We start from the raw sequence: 19,068 nt of genomic DNA, 5'->3' as shown, positions 1-19,068 counted from the left end.
CACATTTGCTATCCTCCAGTCTTCTGGCACTATTCCTGTAGACTCTGCTTTCTGTCCACAGACTTGCCGAGTTTTTCCAGCAATTTCTTTGTTTCTGATTTCCAGCATTTGCAGTTCTTTCATTTTTTTTAAAATATAAATGGATCCTTGATTGGTAAGGGGTTCAAGGGATATGGGGAGAACAGAATTGAGAAACATATCAGCCAGGGCAGACTCAATGGGCTGAATGGCCTAATACGGGTCCTGTATCTGCTGGTCTTATGGTATCTCCATCTGGTACAAGATAATCTCCTGCATCTTGAAGGGTTTTAGTGAAACGATGTTTGCTGCAAGAGCAGGAGGCCAGTCCAATGTAAAAATACACCGTGGAGCAGTCATGATCTCTTTGACTGGTGGGACAGGCTCCAGAGGCTAAGTGGCCTCTTCCTGTTCCTAAGTTCTGACAAGTCCACTGTTCCTCTGGGAAAGGAATTCAGGTTGATTGGCCTTTATGTCCTTGCAAGATCCTGACAATGACTGGGGAGCAGGACCTCCTGGATTAAGAGTCTCAGTCAACTTGTGTGAAATGACATGAAAATCGAGAGCAGAGGTTGACTCCCTGATGGATTTTGAGGGAATCGAGGTGGTAATTCCAGAACTGCAACTCTAACACAGAGGGAATACCCTACCCACATGTTTACAAATCAAAGTTAGTGGATCAAAGACCGTTTAGATATCCTGACTCTCTTCAACACGTGGTAAGAGCCAAAGCATTTCAATAATGAATTAGTTTTAAAACAATTTTAATGACTAACAGATCCTCAGAAAATGCATGTTTAACATGTGTGCAGTCAACACAAAGCCAGTTGCATATCCATCAGTTTTATTAACATCAAAATATTTTGTTCTCTCCTCCTCGGGCCTGCTGTTGTTCACAATGCCCTATCTACAAGACGGGTGGTGGAGATAGACAACCTAACATCATTCCTGATGAAGGGCTTTTGCCCAAAATGTTGATTTTCTGCTCCTCGGGTGCTTTTCCAGCACCACTTTAATCTTTAACCTACCACCAAGGTTCTTTTGCAGTATTATTATCCAATTGGTTTGGATGGGCACATCCAGTTTGGGATCCAGAGTTCCTGGGAAGCCAAAAGGAGATAAGATTAAGATAAGGAAGTAAAAGTGTGATCATGGTAGACTTCAAATGGATTGTACAAACAGCGAGACAAAGAGAGAGAATGGAAGGACATTGGAATTTATGATAAGATGGAGGCTAAACCAATCAGCATATCAAGTCATAGAGATGTACAGCATGGAAATAGACCGAGTCATCCATGCCGACCAGATATCCAATATTAATCTCATCCCATTTGCCAGCATTTGGTCCATATCCCTTTAAACCCTTCCTATTCATATACCCATCCAGATGCTTTTTAAATGTTGTAATTATACCAGCCTCCACCACTTTCTCTGACAACTTGTTCCATGCACACCAACCCCAACCCCCTCCCCACCTCACTCCCGCTGTGAGCATAAATAATAAAAGGATGTGAAAGGTGATGGGATTGCCTAATGCTATTATCACCAAACTATTTATTCAGAGACCCAGGTAGTGTCCTGAGGACCTGGGTTTGAATCCTGAAAAGGTAGGGGGTAGAGCTTTAAAATCATTAAAACATTTGCAGTTGAGAACTTACAGGATACTGAGAGGCCTGGATAAAGTGGATGTGGAGCAAATTGCAACATTAAAATGTATCTGGATGGGTACATGAATAGGAAAGATTTAGAGGGCCAAATGCAGGCAAATGGGATGAGATTAATTTATGATATCTGGTCGGCCTGGATGAGTTGGACCTTCCGTGCTATACATTTCTATGAGTCTACGTTTCCACTAGTAGAAGAGACTAGGACCCAAGGACATTTCCTCAGAGTGATCGGACAAGCCTTGAGAACTAAGATGAAGAGGAATTCTTTCAGCCAGTGGGACCATGAAACCATTGTCAATTGTTAGAAAAAAACCATCATGTTCAATAATGTCCTTCAGGGAAGAAAAAAGGCTGTCCTTACTTGCTCTGGCCGACATCTGACTCCAGACCTACAGCAATGTGGTTGACTCTTAACTAACCTCTGGGCAATAGGAATAGACAATAAATTCTTTCCTAGCCAGAGGCATCCACATTCCGTGAATGAATTAAAAGATAGAGTAGGGTTAATTTGGGATAGAAATGGAAATTTATGCATGGAGGCAGAGGATTTGGTTAAGGTATTAAATGAATATTATCTTTACCAAGTCATGGTGAAAACGCAGTCGTTGAGTCTCCTGCAGAGTTTAACATTGATAACGAGGAGATATGGATATATTGTACTTAAAGTGGATAAAAGACTAGAGGGGATGCATTCTGGGATACTGAAGGAAGTGAGAGTGGAAATTGTGGAGACCATAAATGTTTAGTTTTCCTTAGACTCAGGAATGGACTCATAGAGTCATACAGCACAGAAACAGACCCTTCAGTCCAACTAGTCCGCGCAAACCCTTTTCCCAAACTAATCTAGTCCCAACTGCCCATATCCCTCAAAACACTTCCTATTTCATGTACTTATCCAAATATCTTTTAAACATTGTAATTGCACCTGCAACCATCACTTCCTCTGAAAGTTCATTCCACACTCTACCACTGTCTGTGTAAAAAAGTTGCCCCTCATGTCCTTTTTAAATCTTCCTCCTCTCACCTTAAAAATATGCCCCACAGTTTTGAACTCCCCCACTCTAGGGAAAAGACTTTTGCTATTCACCCTATGCACACCCCTCATGATTTTATAAACCTCTGTATGGTCACCCATCAACCTCCTACGCTCCAGGGAAAGAAATCCCAGTCTATCCAGCCTTTCCTTATAACTCAAACCCTCCATTGCTGGCAACAAATCCTGATGAAGGGCTTATGCCCGAAACATCGTTTCTCCTGCTCCTCGGGTGCTGCCTGACCTGCTGTGCTTTTCCAGCACCACACTCTCAACATTGCTGGCAACATCCTGATAAATCTTTTCTGAACTCTCTCTGATTTAATTATATCCTTCCTTTAAAAGGGTGACGAATAGTGTCAGGGGAACAAAATTATACATTTGTTCAAGACAGGTCCAAAGATAAACTCAGTGATTAGGGTTGTCAGTTCAACCGCAATGGTGGATCAGCTCCCAAAACAATCAAGACAAAATTAATAGTCAATTGGATGGCTGTGGACTAATTAAGAAGCCAGCGTGGATTTTGTCGAGAACGAATCGTGCTTAATTAATTGGCTACAGTTTGTTTTGATGAGCTAAAATTGACAAGGTTGACTAACACTAGACTGTTGATAAGGTTAACAATGACTTCCAAAAAATGGAGAGCTGCCCGATGATCTTGTGAGCAAAGGCAGAGCTTCATGGTGTAAAAAGGGACAATCTGAATGTGGATAGGAAATTGGCAGCGTGGCAAAAAGCAGATAATGGATTTTTGTCAGGTGAAGGGAGGTTGGTAATGGAGTTCCCCAGCAACTGGGACTAATACCATTGGTGTCTGTGATATTTTGCTCACCTTTGCGTCTTCTCCTGATGTTCTTCTGCGGGGTCCCGTGTAACTTCATCCCCATTCCATGGAAGATGAGGCAGGACCCCATTGGTCGAGTTGGAGCCAGGGCGCTGTCAGTCCATGTTCAGCGTCACAGGGGACTGCAGGTCCTGTGCAGCCTTGACCATCTCGGAGGCAGTGGGTGTGGAAGTGACAGTGCAGGTAGTGGTGCGAAGGGACGCCGGGGACGATGTTGGACAATGGCAACTGGAGGAGCAGGGAGGGTGAAGTCTACGGAGAGGAAAAGACGAACTGTTGAAGCTGTTTCAGTTTTTAGTGAATCAATTTAATATTAACTTATTCAGTATTTTCCCACTTATACAATTTATTCAGTAATTCAGTCTGTAATCCAAGATGGCATCAGAATGAGGTAACATTATCCGCTTTTTGCTGTACCTTTAGGTACAAGTGACAGGATTAAATAAAAACCAATTATGGTGCACAATTTCAAAATTTGTGGATGATCCAAAGATCCGCAGGTTAGGTGGATTGGCCATGCTTAATTGCCCATAGTTTTCATAGGTTAGGTGCATTAGTCAAGGTAAATATAGGATAATAGGGTAGGGGAATGGGTCTGGGTGGGTTACTTTTGGAGGGTTGGTGTGGACTTGTTGGGCCGAATGGACTATTTCCCATGTAGGGATTCTATGATTCTATAATATGTAATGTGGAAGCATTGTGAACCTTGAGGAAGCTAGTGTAGAACTTCAGAAAGATATAGACAAGAGTGGAACAGGGTATTTAATGTAGGAAAGTGTGACATGATTGATTTTGGTGAAAGAATGCAGAGAGCCAATATAAGATCAAGGACATATTACCAATGGAGGTGCAAGAGCAGAGGGATTTGTGTATGCAAACCAATGAAGGTGGTAAGACAGGTTGAGACCATAGTTAATAAATTCTAAAGGATAAGGGTACAGAATACAAGAACAACGAGGTGATTTTGCAGCACGTGTATGAGATACTGGTTCAGCCTCACCTGGAGAATTGGGCCGAATCTCATAAGGGCCCAGGGTGGCACTGTGGCTCAGTGATTAGCACTGCTGCCTCACAGCACCAGGGACCCAGGTTCGATTCCAGCCTCGAGCAACTGTCTGTGTGAAGTTTGCACATTCTCCCTGCTTCTGTGTGGGTTTCCTCTCGGTGCTCTGGTTTCCTCCCCCAGTCTGAAGAAGTGCAGGTTAGGCTGGATTGGCCACGCTAAGTAGCCCATAGTGTTCAGGGATGTGCAGGCTAGGTGGATTAGCCATGGGAAATGCAGAGTTACAGACTTCAGGTGGAGGATTGGGATGATCTTCAATGGGTTAGTGTGGACTTGATGGGCTGAATGGCCTGCTTCTACATGTTAAGGCTTCTACATGTTAAGGAACACTAGGGGCTATGGTGAAGTTTGTGAGAGAATCATGTGAGAAGCCTGTCAAAGTCTAACCCAACGCAGGGAATGTTATGCTGTACCTTCTATTTACGGTGATGGGCAGTGAGCTGTATTTCTCACAAGGCAGCTGGTGCTCGCCAGTGAAGGAGGAGTTTTGCTTTTTATTAAATACCTTATTGATAGCCCAACCCACCTCATTAATATTCAGCTTCCCAATGTAACAAATGCACCAAATAAGCTCGAGTTCCTGACATGGGAGGTCACAGCTGGTACCTGGCAACATCAGCTCACTGCTTCCTTGGAAGGATGCCAGTGTTGGATACTGGGCATCAACTTCTCAGGGTATGTTCCCTGGCCACGACACACACACACACACACACACACACACACATAGACACACACACACACACACACACATAGACACAGGCGCAGACACACATATACACACGCACACACAGACACAGACGCAGACACACATATACACACACACACAGACACACATATACACACACATATGCACAAGCACACACATAGACACAGACACAAATATACACACACACATATGCACACAGTCACAGACGCACACGCTCACACACACAGTCAGACGCACATACACAGACACACGCACACAGACATGCACAAACACAGACAGATGCACACATGTACACACACACAGACTGATACACATGCACACAGAGACAGACAGACACAAACACATACACAGATGCACACACACAGAGACAGACAGACACACACAGACACACACGGACAGGTGCACACACACAGACAAATACACACACATGCACACACACAGACACACGCACGCACATAGAGACAGACAGACAGATACACACACATGTACAAGCACAGACAGATGCACATGCGCACACACACAGACAGACAAACGTGCGCACACAGAGACAGACAGACAGACACACACACACAAACACACATCCACCCACCCCTCCACATTGACATCCAACATGTTCCAGCCTCTAATGCCCCCTCCCCTACCGTGGCACATCTCTGATCCACGCACAAGACGTTTGTGTTCTTCAATGCTGTACCTCATGTGGTACTGAAAACCCAGTACCTCCCTGGATGCTCACAGCCTTGCATCACCTTCCTGTGTTTCACCCCCTCAGCCAGAGATACTGGGCTCTTGGTGCTGCTGTCTTGCCGTGCCCTTTAGTGCAGACACAACACCTGGAAGCTTGTCCTGGTTATTAGGAGGACTCATTAAATGGAGGGATACAGCCTTCACTCGGGGGGATCCTGGCACTGTAAGTCAAAGGCAACCCTCGTTACCAATCCAGGGGCTTGGACAGGTTCAGTCATAAACTCAGGACAGTCCAAATCAGGATTCTCTCTACATGCAAGACTGAGGAGCTGAATATTGGGCAGCCCACCACCCATCATGACTCTTTCTGCCCTCTTGGGGGCAGCTTTCCTCCTGGAAAGAGATTGCAGGGGGGAGGGGGGTTAATAAGGGAGTGGCACAGGTGCTGTGCTGATGGTGAGGCGCACCAAGTGAGGGAGCACAGATGGCATGTGGGAGTTAGTACCAGCTTCCACAACTTCCTCTGATAGCTCACTCCACACACACACCACCCTCTGCATGAAAAAGTTGCCCTTTAGATTCCTTTTAAATCTTTCCCCTTTCACCCTATCCCTATGCCCTCCTAGTTTTGGACCCCCCTATCCTGGGGCAAATAACTCAATGCTCACTCTATCCATGCCCCTCATGATGATATAAACTTTTATAAGGTCACCCCTCAGCCTCCGATGCTCCAGGGAAAACAGCCCCAGCCTGTTCAGCCTCTCCCTACAGTCCAACCCTCCAACCCTGGCAACAGCCTTGGAAAGCTTTCCTGAACCCTTTCAAGTTTCACCACATATTTTCTATAGCAGGGAGACCAGAATTGCACGCAGTATTCCAAACGTGGCCTAACCAATGTCCTGTACAGCCACAACATGACCTCCCAACTCCTGTACTCAACACTCTGACCAAAATGTGCACGTGTATCAGACCCCACCTTCATTGTCCTGTCTACCTGCGACTTCAGTTTCAAGGAGCTGCACCCCAAGGTCTCTTTGTTTGGTAACACTCCCCAGGACCTTGCCATTAAACATATAAACATTGTCCTTATTTTTCTTTTCAAAACGCAGCACCTCACATTTGGGTAAATTAAACTCCATCTGCCACTCCTTGGCACATTGGCCCATCTGATCAAGGCCCCGATGTACTCTGATGAACTAATGCAGTGTAAGATTCAGCCCAATGTGTTTTGTACAGGTAAGATCCAAAAGCACGATTCCGAGATAGGGTGGAGCGGATGGGACTGCTGTCCTGGAAGAAGAGAAAGCTGAAAGGAGATCAAGTGGAGTTATTCAAAATGGTGAGGGATGGCTGGACAGAGAGGATAGGGAGAACCTGTTCACGGTGATAGAAGGATTGAGTGTAAGAGGGCGCAGTTTAAGATCATGGTTTAAAAATAACCAATGAGGTGTAAAATCCACAACTGACACATGGGAGCCTTTTAAGAGGCAGTTGAGCAGAATTCAGGACCGTTATGTTCCTGTGAGGATGAAAGATCAGGATGGCAAGATCCAGGAACTCTCGATGACAAGAGATATTGAGTATTTACTCAAAAAGGAAAATAAAGTGGATGCAAGGTTTAGGAATTTGAATTCAGGTAAGGCCCTTGTGGAATAAAAAGAAAGCAGAAAAGATAGTGCTTGCAGGTGGGACTAGATTGGGTTGGGGATATCTGGTCGGCATGGACGAGTTGGACTGAAGGGTCTGTTTCCGTGCTGTACCTCTCTATGACTCTAAGTTATTCATGCACTAACTGCGTATGACCTGGAATATGGTGCCAGAAACTGGATGAAGAGTCAATCGAAACATTTAAGAGGGAATTGGATCATTACTTTACACAGAAGAATGTGCAGGGTTTACTGGGCGGGGGTGTGGGAGAGAGGCATTAGATACATTTCTCCTTATGGAACAAGGGAGCACCTTTGATTGTAATTTGAAATGTGCTGAGTAGAATGGTGGAAGTGAGGGCTGCAGATGCTGGAGATCAGTGTCAAGAGAGTGGTGCTGGAAAAGCACAGCAGGTCAGGCAGCATCCGAGGAGCAGGAAAATCGACGTTTCGGGAAATTCCTGATGAAGGGCTTAAGCCCGAAACGTCGCTTCTCCTGCTCCCTGGGTGCTGTCTGAACGGCTGTGATTTTCCAGCACCACATGCTTTGAATACGCTGGGTGGATTTGTTGGACAAGCTGGTCTTAATATCAGATGCCCAGATACCTTGGGTGAATTTGATAATCAGAAATGGAATTCAGTAAACAGTGCAAACCATTACAATTATTCCCGGCAGTCCCGTCTACTCCTTGCGATTGACAGCAGGGGAATCTGTCAGGGATGGTGTGAAATGTCCCAGTGTGTCTGGAGAGCAGGAGGAAGTGCTGACCTGGTGAAAGCATTTTATTTATAGCCTTACTAAACAAACCTCAAATTCCCAGAAGAGTTAGCAATGAAAGGATTATTTTTTATAAGCCTTGGCCTCATTTTGCAGTCAATCTTCTGCACATTAACCGAGGATGACACCAGGGTCTCAGGTACTGTTATTAATGTACTGCTGGGACTCTCAGAGACCAGGGTCTGAAAATGGAGCAAGATTTCAAAAAATACATATGTGTGTGTGTCTCTGTGCAAGTGTGTCCCTGTGTGTCTTTTTGTACATTCGAACGTGTGTGTGTGTCCATATGAGAGAGTGTGTGTGTGCGTGTATCTATATTTGTATGTAGGCACCTTGTATGTGTGAATTTGTATCTATTATTTGCGCCTGTGTCTTTCTGTGTGTCTGTCTGTCTGTCAGTATGAATGTGTCTGTGTACATGTGAGTGAGCATGTGTCTGTGTGAATGTGAGTGAGTATGTGTCTGTATGAATGTGAGTGAGTATGTGTCTGTGTACATGTGAGTATGTGTCTGTGTGAATGTATGTGTCTGTGTGAATGTGAGTATGTGTCTGTGTGAATGTATGTGTCTATGTAAATGTGAGTAAGTATGTGTCTGTGTGAACGTGACTATGTGTCTATGTGAATGTGAGTGAGTATGTGTCTGTGTACATGTGAGTGAGTATGTGTCTGTGTGAACATGAGTATGTGTCTGTGTGAATGTGAGTGAGTATGTGTCTGTATGAATGTGAGTGAGTATGTGTCTGTGTGAATGTGAGTGAGTATCTGTCTGTGTGAACATGAGTATGTGTCTGTGTACATGTGAGTGAGTATGTGTCTGTATGAATGTGTGTGAGTATGTGTCTGTGTGAATGTGAGTGAGTATGTGTCTGTGTACATGTGAGTATGTGTCTGTGTGCATGTGTCTGTCAGTATAAATGTGTCTGTGTACATGTGAGTCAGTATGTGTCTGTGTGAATGTGAGTGAGTATGTGTCTGTGAGAATGTGAGTATATGTCTGTGTACATGTGTCTGTCAGTATGAATGTGTCTGTGTACATGTGAGTGAGTATGTGTCTGTGTACAAGTGAGTGAGTATGTGTCTGTGTGAATGTGAGTGAGTATGTGTCTGTATGAATGTGAGTGAGTATGTGTCTGTGTACATGTGAGTATGTGTCTGTGTGAATGTATGTGTCTGTGTGAATGTGAGTATGTGTCTATGTAAATGTGAGTAAGTATGTGTCTGTGTGAACGTGACTATGTGTCTATGTGAATGTGAGTGAGTATGTGTCTGTGTACATGTGAGTGAGTATGTGTCTGTGTGAACATGAGTATGTGTCTGTGTGAATGTGAGTGAGTATGTGTCTGTATGAATGTGAGTGAGTATGTGTCTGTGTGAATGTGAGTGAGTATTTGTCTGTGTGAACATGAGTATGTGTCTGTGTACATGTGAGTGAGTATGTGTCTGTGTGAATGTGAGTGAGTATGTGTCTGTGTACATGTGAGTATGTGTCTGTGTGCATGTGTCTGTCAGTATGAATGTGTCTGTGTACATGTGATTGAGCATGTGTCTGTGTGAATGTGAGTGAGTATGTGTCTGTATGAATGTGAGTGAGTATGTGTCTGTGTACATGTGAGTATGTGTCTGTGTGAATGTATGTGTCTGTGTGAATGTGAGTATGTGTCTGTGTGAATGTGAGTATGTGTCTATGTAAATGTGAGTAAGTATGTGTCTGTGTGAACGTGACTATGTGTCTATGTGAATGTGAGTGAGTATGTGTCTGTGTACATGTGAGTGAGTATGTGTCTGTGTGAACATGAGTATGTGTCTGTGTGAATGTGAGTGAGTATGTGTCTGTATGAATGTGAGTGAGTATGTGTCTGTGTGAATGTGAGTGAGTATCTGTCTGTGTGAACATGAGTATGTGTCTGTGTGAATGTGAGTGAGTATGTGTCTGTATGAATGTGTGTGAGTATGTGTCTGTGTGAATGTGAGTGAGTATGTGTCTGTGTACATGTGAGTATGTGTCTGTGTGCATGTGTCTGTCAGTATGAATGTGTCTGTGTACATGTGAGTGAGCATGTGTCTGTGTGAATGTGAGTGAGTATGTGTCTGTATGAATGTGTGTGAGTATGTGTCTGTGTGAATGTGAGTGAGTATGTGTCTGTGTACATGTGAGTATGTGTCTGTGTGCATGTGTCTGTCAGTATGAATGTGTCTGTGTACATGTGATTGAGCATGTGTCTGTGTGAATGTGAGTGAGTATGTGTCTGTATGAATGTGAGTGAGTATTTGTCTGTATGAATGTGAGTGAGTATGTGTCTGTGTACATGTGAGTATGTGTCTGTGTGAATGTATGTGTCTGTGTGAATGTGAGTATGTGTCTATGTAAATGTGAGTAAGTATGTGTCTGTGTGAACGTGACTATGTGTCTATGTGAATGTGAGTGAGTATGTGTCTGTGTACATGTGAGTGAGTATGTGTCTGTATGAATGTGTGTGAGTATGTGTCTGTGTGAATGTGAGTGAGTATGTGTCTGTGTACATGTGAGTGAGTATGTGTCTGTGTGAACATGAGTATGTGTCTGTGTGAATGTGAGTGAGTATGTGTCTGTATGAATGTGAGTGAGTATGTGTCTGTGTGAATGTGAGTGAGTATCTGTCTGTGTGAACATGAGTATGTGTCTGTGTACATGTGAGTGAGTATGTGTCTGTATGAATGTGTGTGAGTATGTGTCTGTGTGAATGTGAGTGAGTATGTGTCTGTGTACATGTGAGTATGTCTGTGTGCATGTGTCTGTCAGTATAAATGTGTCTGTGTACATGTGAGTCAGTATGTGTCTGTGTGAATGTGAGTGAGTATATGTCTGTGAGAATGTGAGTATATGTCTGTGTACATGTGTCTGTCAGTATGAATGTGTCTGTGTACATGTGAGTGAGTATGTGTCTGTGTACAAGTGAGTGAGTATGTGTCTGTGTGAATGTGAGTGAGTATGTGTCTGTATGAATGTGAGTGAGTATGTGTCTGTGTACATGTGAGTATGTGTCTGTGTGAATGTATGTGTCTGTGTGAATGTGAGTATGTGTCTGTGTGAATGTGAGTATGTGTCTATGTAAATGTGAGTATGTGTCTGTGTGCATGTGTCTGTCAGTATGAATGTGTCTGTGTACATGTGAGTGAGCATGTGTCTGTGTGAATGTGAGTGAGTATGTGTCTGTATGAATGTGAGTGAGTATGTGTCTGTGTACATGTGAGTATGTGTCTGTGTGAATGTATGTGTCTGTGTGAATGTGAGTATGTGTCTGTGTGAATGTGAGTATGTGTCTATGTAAATGTGAGTAAGTATGTGTCTGTGTGAACGTGACTATGTGTCTATGTGAATGTGAGTGAGTATGTGTCTGTGTACATGTGAGTGAGTATGTGTCTGTGTGAACATGAGTATGTGTCTGTGTGAATGTGAGTGAGTATGTGTCTGTATGAATGTGAGTGAGTATGTGTCTGTGTGAATGTGAGTGAGTATCTGTCTGTGTGAACATGAGTATGTGTCTGTGTACATGTGAGTGAGTATGTGTCTGTATGAATGTGTGTGAGTATGTGTCTGTGTGAATGTGAGTGAGTATGTGTCTGTGTACATGTGAGTATGTCTGTGTGCATGTGTCTGTCAGTATAAATGTGTCTGTGTACATGTGAGTCAGTATGTGTCTGTGTGAATGTGAGTGAGTAAGTGTCTGTGAGAATGTGAGTATATGTCTGTGTACATGTGTCTGTCAGTATGAATGTGTCTGTGTACATGTGAGTGAGTATGTATCTGTGTACAAGTGAGTGAGTATGTGTCTGTGTGAATGTGAGTGAGTATGTGTCTGTGTGAACGTGAGTATGTGTCTGTGTGAATGTGAGTGAGTATGTGTCTGTGTACATGTGAGCGAGTATGTGTCTGTGTGAATGTGAGTATGTGTCTGTGTGAACGTGAGTGAGTATGTGTCTGTGTACATGTGAGCGAGTATGTGTCTGTGTGAACGTGAGTGAGTATGTGTCTGTGTACATGTGAGTGAGTATGTGTCCGTGTGAATGTGAGTATGTGTCTGTGTGAACATGAGTGAGTATGTGTCTGTGTACATGTGAGCGAGTATATGTCTATGAACGTGAGTGAGTATGTGTCTGTGTACATGTGAGTGAGTATGTGTCTATGTGAATGTGAGTATGTGTCTGTGTGAACGTGAGTGAGTATGTGTCTGTGTACATGTGAGCAAGTATGTGCCTGTGTGAATGTGAGTATGTGTCGGTGTGAACGTGAGTGAGTATGTGTCTGTGTACATGTGAGCGAGTATGTGTCTGTGTGAACGTGAGTATGTGTCTGTGTACATGTGAGTGAGTATGTGTCGGTGTGAATGTGAGTGAGTATGTGTCTGTATGAATGTGAGTGAGTTGTGTCTGTGTACATGTGAGCGAGTATGTGTCTGTGTGAACGTGAGTATGTGTCTGTGTACATGTGAGTGAGTATGTGTCTGTGTGAATGTGAGTGAATATGTGTCTGTGTACATGTGAGTGAGTATGTGTCTGTGTACATGTGAGTATGTGTCTGTGTGAACGTGAGTGAGTATGTGTCTGTGTACATGTGAGCGAGTATGTGTCTTTGTAAACATGAGTGAGTATGTGTCTGTGTACATGTGAATGAGTATGTGTCTGTGTGAATGTGAGTGAGTATGTGTCTGTGTATATGTGCTGTGTATGTTTGTGTATGCCTGGGTATATGGCCCCTATATGTGTCTGTGTGAATGTGTGTGTATGTATGTCTGTGTGTGTGCGTCTATGTGAGTCTGTTTGTCTCTACATGCATGTATCGCTGTGTTTATCAGGATGTGTGTGTGCCTGTGTGTGTGTATATGTCTGTGTGTGTGTGTGCGGTCTATGTGGGTCTGTGTTTGTCTCTACACGTATGTGTCGCTGTGTTTATCAGGGTGTGTGTGTGTGTCTGTGTGTGTGTATGTCTGTGTGTGTGTGCATCTATGTGGGTCTGTGTTTGTCTCTACATGTATCTGTCACTGTGTTTATCTGTGTGTGTGTGTATGTCTGTGTGTGTGTGCGTCTATGTGGGTCTGTGTTTGTCTCTACATGTATCTGTCACTGTGTTTATCTGTGTGTGTGTGTATGTCTGTGTGTGTGTGCGTCTATGTGGGTCTGTGTTTGTCTCTACATGTATCTGTCACTGTGTTTATCTGTGTGTGTGTATGTCTGTGTGTGTGTGCGTCAATATGAGTCTGTGTTTGTCTCTACATGTATCTGTCACTGTGTTTATCTGTGTGTGTGTATGTCTGTGTGTGTGTGCGTCAATATGAGTCTGTGTTTGTCTCTACATGTATGTGTCGCTGTGTTGATCAGGGTGTGTGTGTGTGTCTGTGTGTGTGTCTGTGTGTGTGTGTCAATGTGAGTTTGTGTTTGTCTCTACATGTATGTGTCGCTGTGTTGATCAGGGTGTGTGTGTGTGCGTGTGTGTGTGTATGTCTGTGTGTGTGTGTGTGTGCGTGTGTAGTATAAGATTGTCTATAAGATACAATGTAGGGATTAATCAGCGATTTAAATGAACTGTGTTCTGTAGCAAATTGTGCTCTTGTAAAGAGAATCTTTTTCTAAAGTGCAAAGGTCTTTAGTTTTCTGATGCTCTCTCCCAATATTCTTCGAACCACCATCTTCATATGACATTTAAACCTCTGCTTCCTGTATCCTAACTCAATCCCAATGTTTCCTGCAAACTGTGCAGCTGTGAGCTTACCTATCGGCATGCTGACACTGTTCCTGTATTGACTCTGGTTTTAGAAGTGGCAGCCACACAAAGACCTCAGACATCTGTGCAGAAGAGACCAAGAATGGAGGGAACATAGGTCCCATTACCCATGCTCCTATTGGCTGACATCAGTTCCTTGTTCACTGATGTCTTGGTTTTAGTATTATCCACTACTCTGTGAAACCTTCCCCTTCCCTATGAATGTACATGTTAAGAGCAGAGGACCATTCAGCCTGTCCAGCCTGTTCTCCCAGTTGGTAAGACCATGGATGATCTTTTCTGAATTCCAGGCCTCCTCCCCCACCCAGCAGCTTCCATGCTCACTCTAGGGTGGATCAGTCCAACTCCAGACAACCAGACTACCCTGGAATGAAAGCTCTGTCTTCCAGGTGCCTTTCCTTGGATCAGCATTGCAAGGCCGAGAGATAATCCAAATTAATGTGGCTGCAAAATGTAGGCCTCCCTCTCATGGGTTTACCAAAATGGTGGATTGTACCTTGCCAGGAGTGAATGAGCATGTGCACCCAGCCCATGTGAAATAACCAAAAATGGGGTGATAACAAATTTCCAGGCTGTTGCATCTAAGTGAAGCGTTTTAATATGTAGAGGTATCTATAGTCAGCAGCAAGCAAATAGGTAATATTGTAAAAGAAAACAGCACACAAAAAGTGAGTCTAATATTCTGAGTTCTTCAGACTGATTTCCCTACAATATATCTTTGCACTGGCATGTCCCATACATAACAAGTACACGAACGTGTACTGGGAACAGGCTATTTAGATCATTGAGTTCACTCCCTTAAATTTGTAATTATTTCTTTGAGGTAAAAAAGGGTAAAGTTTCCACAAACATGAAAGCTGTCAACTTAACTCCTTGGATATATTTAGCCAAACTACCGAGCAGGTCCAATGAACTTTAATGTTCCAATGAACTTGTGTGCTTTTTAAACACATGTTCATGTCTACTTTCAAGAATCCTGTAGGGATTATCTCTCCCAAGGGGCAGTTCACCTCTCCTGGCCAGCCAAATTAATTCATTAAAGTTCAAACCTGCTCTCACCAGGACTGCGTTTATATTCCTATGTCACCAAAATCAGGCATACCTGGAGGATTAATACAGGAAGCTGTTTTTGTTAAACAAAATGTGGACAAACAGCCATCTGCTCCCATTAGTCCACACCTCCCCCAAAAATGAAAGGAACTCATCCATGCTCTAGGAAGGATGTGGTAGCACTGGAGAGGGTGCAGAGGAGGTTTACCAGGATGTTGTCTTGGCTGGAGAGTTTCAGATATGCAGAGAGTTTGGACAAGCTGGGCTTGTTTTCCTTAGAGCAAAGGAGATTGAGAAGGGACATGTTTGAGATATAGGAGAAAGTGAAGACTGCAGATGCTGGAGATCAGAGTTGAAGAGTGTGGTGCTGGAAAAGCACAGCTAGTCGGGCAGCATCCGAGGAGCCGGAGAATCGACGTTTCGGGCATAAACCCTTCAACAGGACTGACTTTTGGGGGAGGTGTGGACTAATGGGGACAGATGGCATTTTGTCCATGTTTTGTAGGACACCATACAGGACTGATGAAGGGCTTATGCCTGAAACATCGATTCTCCTGCTTCTCAGATGCTGCCTGACCGGCTGTGCTTTTCCAGCACTCCGTTCTTTGACACGTTTGAGATATAGAAGATTATGAGGGGCACAGTTAGGAAGACATTAATCCCCTTGATAAGTCCAGGGGGTGGGGTGGGGGGGTTGATGTGAGGAAAGGAGTAGATGTTTGGAAGAAGTGTGAGGAAAAGCTTTCTGACCCAGAGGGTGTTGGGCATCTGGAACTCACTGCCTGTAACAGTGGGAGAGGCAGAAACCCTCATAACATTGAAGTAGGATTTAGATCTGCATTTGCAATGCCAAGGCATACAAGGCTATGGGCCAAGGGCAGAAAATGGCATTAGAATACTGAGGTGTGTATTACTAACCAGCACAGACTCGATGAGCTGAATGGTTTTTCTCTGTAGATCTCCAGGGCTCCAGCACTATGGTTGGGAGGGGACTTCCTCATGACCTGTCCCATCTGTCAATCTTCCTTCCCACCTATCCACTCCACCCTCCTCTCCGACCTATTTCCCCCACCACCATCCATCTATTGCACTCTCATCTACATTCCCCACAGCCTCACCCCCCCTCTCATTTATCCCTCTACCCCCGAGACTCCAGCCTCATTCCTGATGAAGGGCTTTTGCCCGAAATGTTGATTTTCCTCCTCCTCAGATGCTGCCTGACCTGCTGTGCTTTTCCAGCACAACTCTAATCTTGACTTCTGATTTTCAGACTGCTCCCACATTTTTTTAACAAAGGGAGAGGCACTCTCCAATGTTATGGAAATCCAGACAGCGCAGGCTAGAGGCCGGTTCTGAATCAGGCCCATAATGAGGTCAGACAGGTGGACCTCATAGAATATGAGTTCCATGATTGGGGCTGTTAACCTGGTCCAATCAGGGAGCCCTGGCCGACAGATAGAAACAGGAGAGTTCCGCGGTTAGGTTAGAGCCCGGGTGTCCTTGGAGAAGGTGCACGCGGTGTCGACCAACACCCTGGAGTTGTTCAGGGAGAGGTGGGCGCCGCAGGGAGTGGAGTGCATCATTTCTCTCTCCAATTCTATTTTGATTTAGTCCCTACCCTCCCCTTCACTGTTTTGATCACACAGCACTGTCCCTTGATGTGAAGGGCAGTGCTTGTCACTGGCCACCCGGGTGTTTTCCTATCTTCCTGGTGGTGGAAATTGAATAAAGATTCGTGCACTTTGTCTAAAAGAAAAAAAAATATAAAGAGGAGAGTCTCACACCTGCACACACACACACCATGGGTGCTGGGGAAAAAAAATAAGCAATACCGCACTTAGGTGGTAGTGTGGGGGTTTAAAAGAAAAAAAAAATTTAAACCGGAGAACTCCAATTCTATTTTGATTTAGTCCCTAAAAAAAGAAAAAAAAAAGAAACAGGAGAGTTCCGCGGTTAAGTTAGAGCCCGGGTGTCCTTGGAGAAGGAGCACGCGGTGTCCACCAACACCCTGGTGTTGTTCAGGGAGAGGTGGGCGCCGCAGGGAGTGGAGTGCATCATTTCTCCCTCCAACTCTATTTTGATTTAGTCCCTACCCTCCCCTTCACTGTTTTGATCACACAGCACTGCCCTTTGATGTGAAGGGCAGTGCTTGTCACTGGCCACTCGGGTGTTTTCCTATCTTCCTGGTGGTGGAAATGGAATAAAGATTCATGCACTTTGAGTCTTTCACTGTGTCTCACACCTGCACACACACACACACAATGGGTGCTGGGGAAAAAATAAGCACTACTGCGGTTAGGTGGTAGTATGGGGGGGTTTAAAAAAAATAAAAAAAATAAACAGGAGAAAAAAAATAAAAAATAAACAGGAGATTGTAGCATTGCCCTTTGATGTGAAGGGCAGTGCTTGTCACTGGCCACTTGGGGGAAAAAAAAGAAACAGGAGAGTCAGAGAATCTGTTCACTCTGAGAGCTGGCTCTGAGGGAGCTGGATCTGTGTCAAGGATTCTCCACAAGTAAATAAAAGGTGACTTGGTTTAAAAAAAACCCTGCAGTGTCAGGGATCCTGTCCACTCTGAGAGCTGGCTCTGAGGGAACTAGATTAGTGTCAACTCTTTTCCACATGCAAATAAAGCATGACTTGGTGATGGGATACTGGCCTGTATGGAGTTATTTCAACATCCCTTGCATACGTGAGTTGAGGTCTACACATCTGCTTGAAGCCTCTCTTGTTGAAAGTCAGGCAGCTTTGATTTCCGCTGGTGTTATGTTCAAGGTCATGTAATCTGTCAGCATCACAAACGGTATTTCTTAAAGGCAAGCCACCATCAAAAAGCTACATTTAAAAACACGCTGACCCAACTATCAAACCAGACAGTACTGGAGTGCTCCTCACTGCAGTGCAGACATTAGTCACTTCCATTAGGGGAGGCCATAGCCCAGTGGTGATTATCACAAGGTTATTAATCCTGTAACTCAGCTGATGTTCTAGGGACCTGGGTTCGAATCCTACCACAGCAGATGTGGGAATAGTAATAGCCAGAATTCAACTAAAACAAAATCTGGGATGAAGAATCTACTGAAGACTATGAAACCATTGTTGGAAAAACCCAACTGGGGAATTCTTACCTGATCTGGCATACATGTGACTCCAGGCCCATGGCAATGTAGTTGACTCTCAACTGCCCTCTAAAATGGCTGAGCAAGTTATTCAGTTATATCAATTTCTCAAAAAAAATTCCTTCTGATTATCTTTTCACACTCCAATTTTTGTTGCCTTCCTCCCTCCCTCTGTCAGGATCACCTGAGCTTTGCTGTTAGATGTGGACGCAAAGTAATTGCAATCCCCCTCCCCATCCTGGTGAAAATCAGCCAGTACATGTACCCAGACCTCGCACCATTGAAGCCTGAGGCCTAATGTCAGGCCTCAAGAATCGGAGCCAGCGGTTTTTCGGCCATCACATTGACATGTTGACAGGATCTCCTTTCATCAGCTGGACACCCGGGGAGAACCTGATTTCGCCTCTTTTAGCAAACAAGTGAGTGACGGATGGATCGATGTGACTTGCAGTGGGACCTTGCCTGTGATCAAGGACACCACATCTCAGAATCCCCTGAGAGTTGTTGACTAACCAGAGGCTGCAGCTTCTCAAGTCTGTTAGCGCTGTAAGGTAAAGGGTTAACCGCAGCAGTATTTTGTCACTAGTTACTAGGCATGTGCGTAAGGAGCTGTGTCACAATGATGTCATATCACATGGAACAGAGACCAGATGGAAGAAGGTACTAGTGAGTATAATTCTGAGTATAATCTCTAGCT

General features: G+C 44.3%; 1 long non-coding RNA gene across 1 annotated transcript; it reads right to left on the bottom strand.

The window, feature by feature from the left end:
• Positions 1-856: 856 nt before the first annotated feature.
• Positions 857-18,774, bottom strand: LOC122542630 (uncharacterized). Its single transcript, XR_006309834.2, has 3 exons — positions 18,637-18,774; positions 3,551-3,814; positions 857-1,118 (listed from the first exon to the last, which is right to left on the bottom strand). It is a non-coding gene; the product is annotated as an uncharacterized LOC122542630 (long non-coding RNA).
• Between the last annotated feature and the right edge of the window lie 294 nt (positions 18,775-19,068).

The sequence above is a fragment of the Chiloscyllium plagiosum genome, unplaced genomic scaffold (genome assembly GCF_037043375.1).
Source record: "Chiloscyllium plagiosum isolate Xiang-an unplaced genomic scaffold, Cpla_swu_hap1 HiC_scaffold_42, whole genome shotgun sequence".
Classification (NCBI taxonomy): Eukaryota; Metazoa; Chordata; class Chondrichthyes; order Orectolobiformes; family Hemiscylliidae; genus Chiloscyllium; species Chiloscyllium plagiosum.
This window is presented reverse-complemented; position numbering and strand designations above follow the sequence as displayed.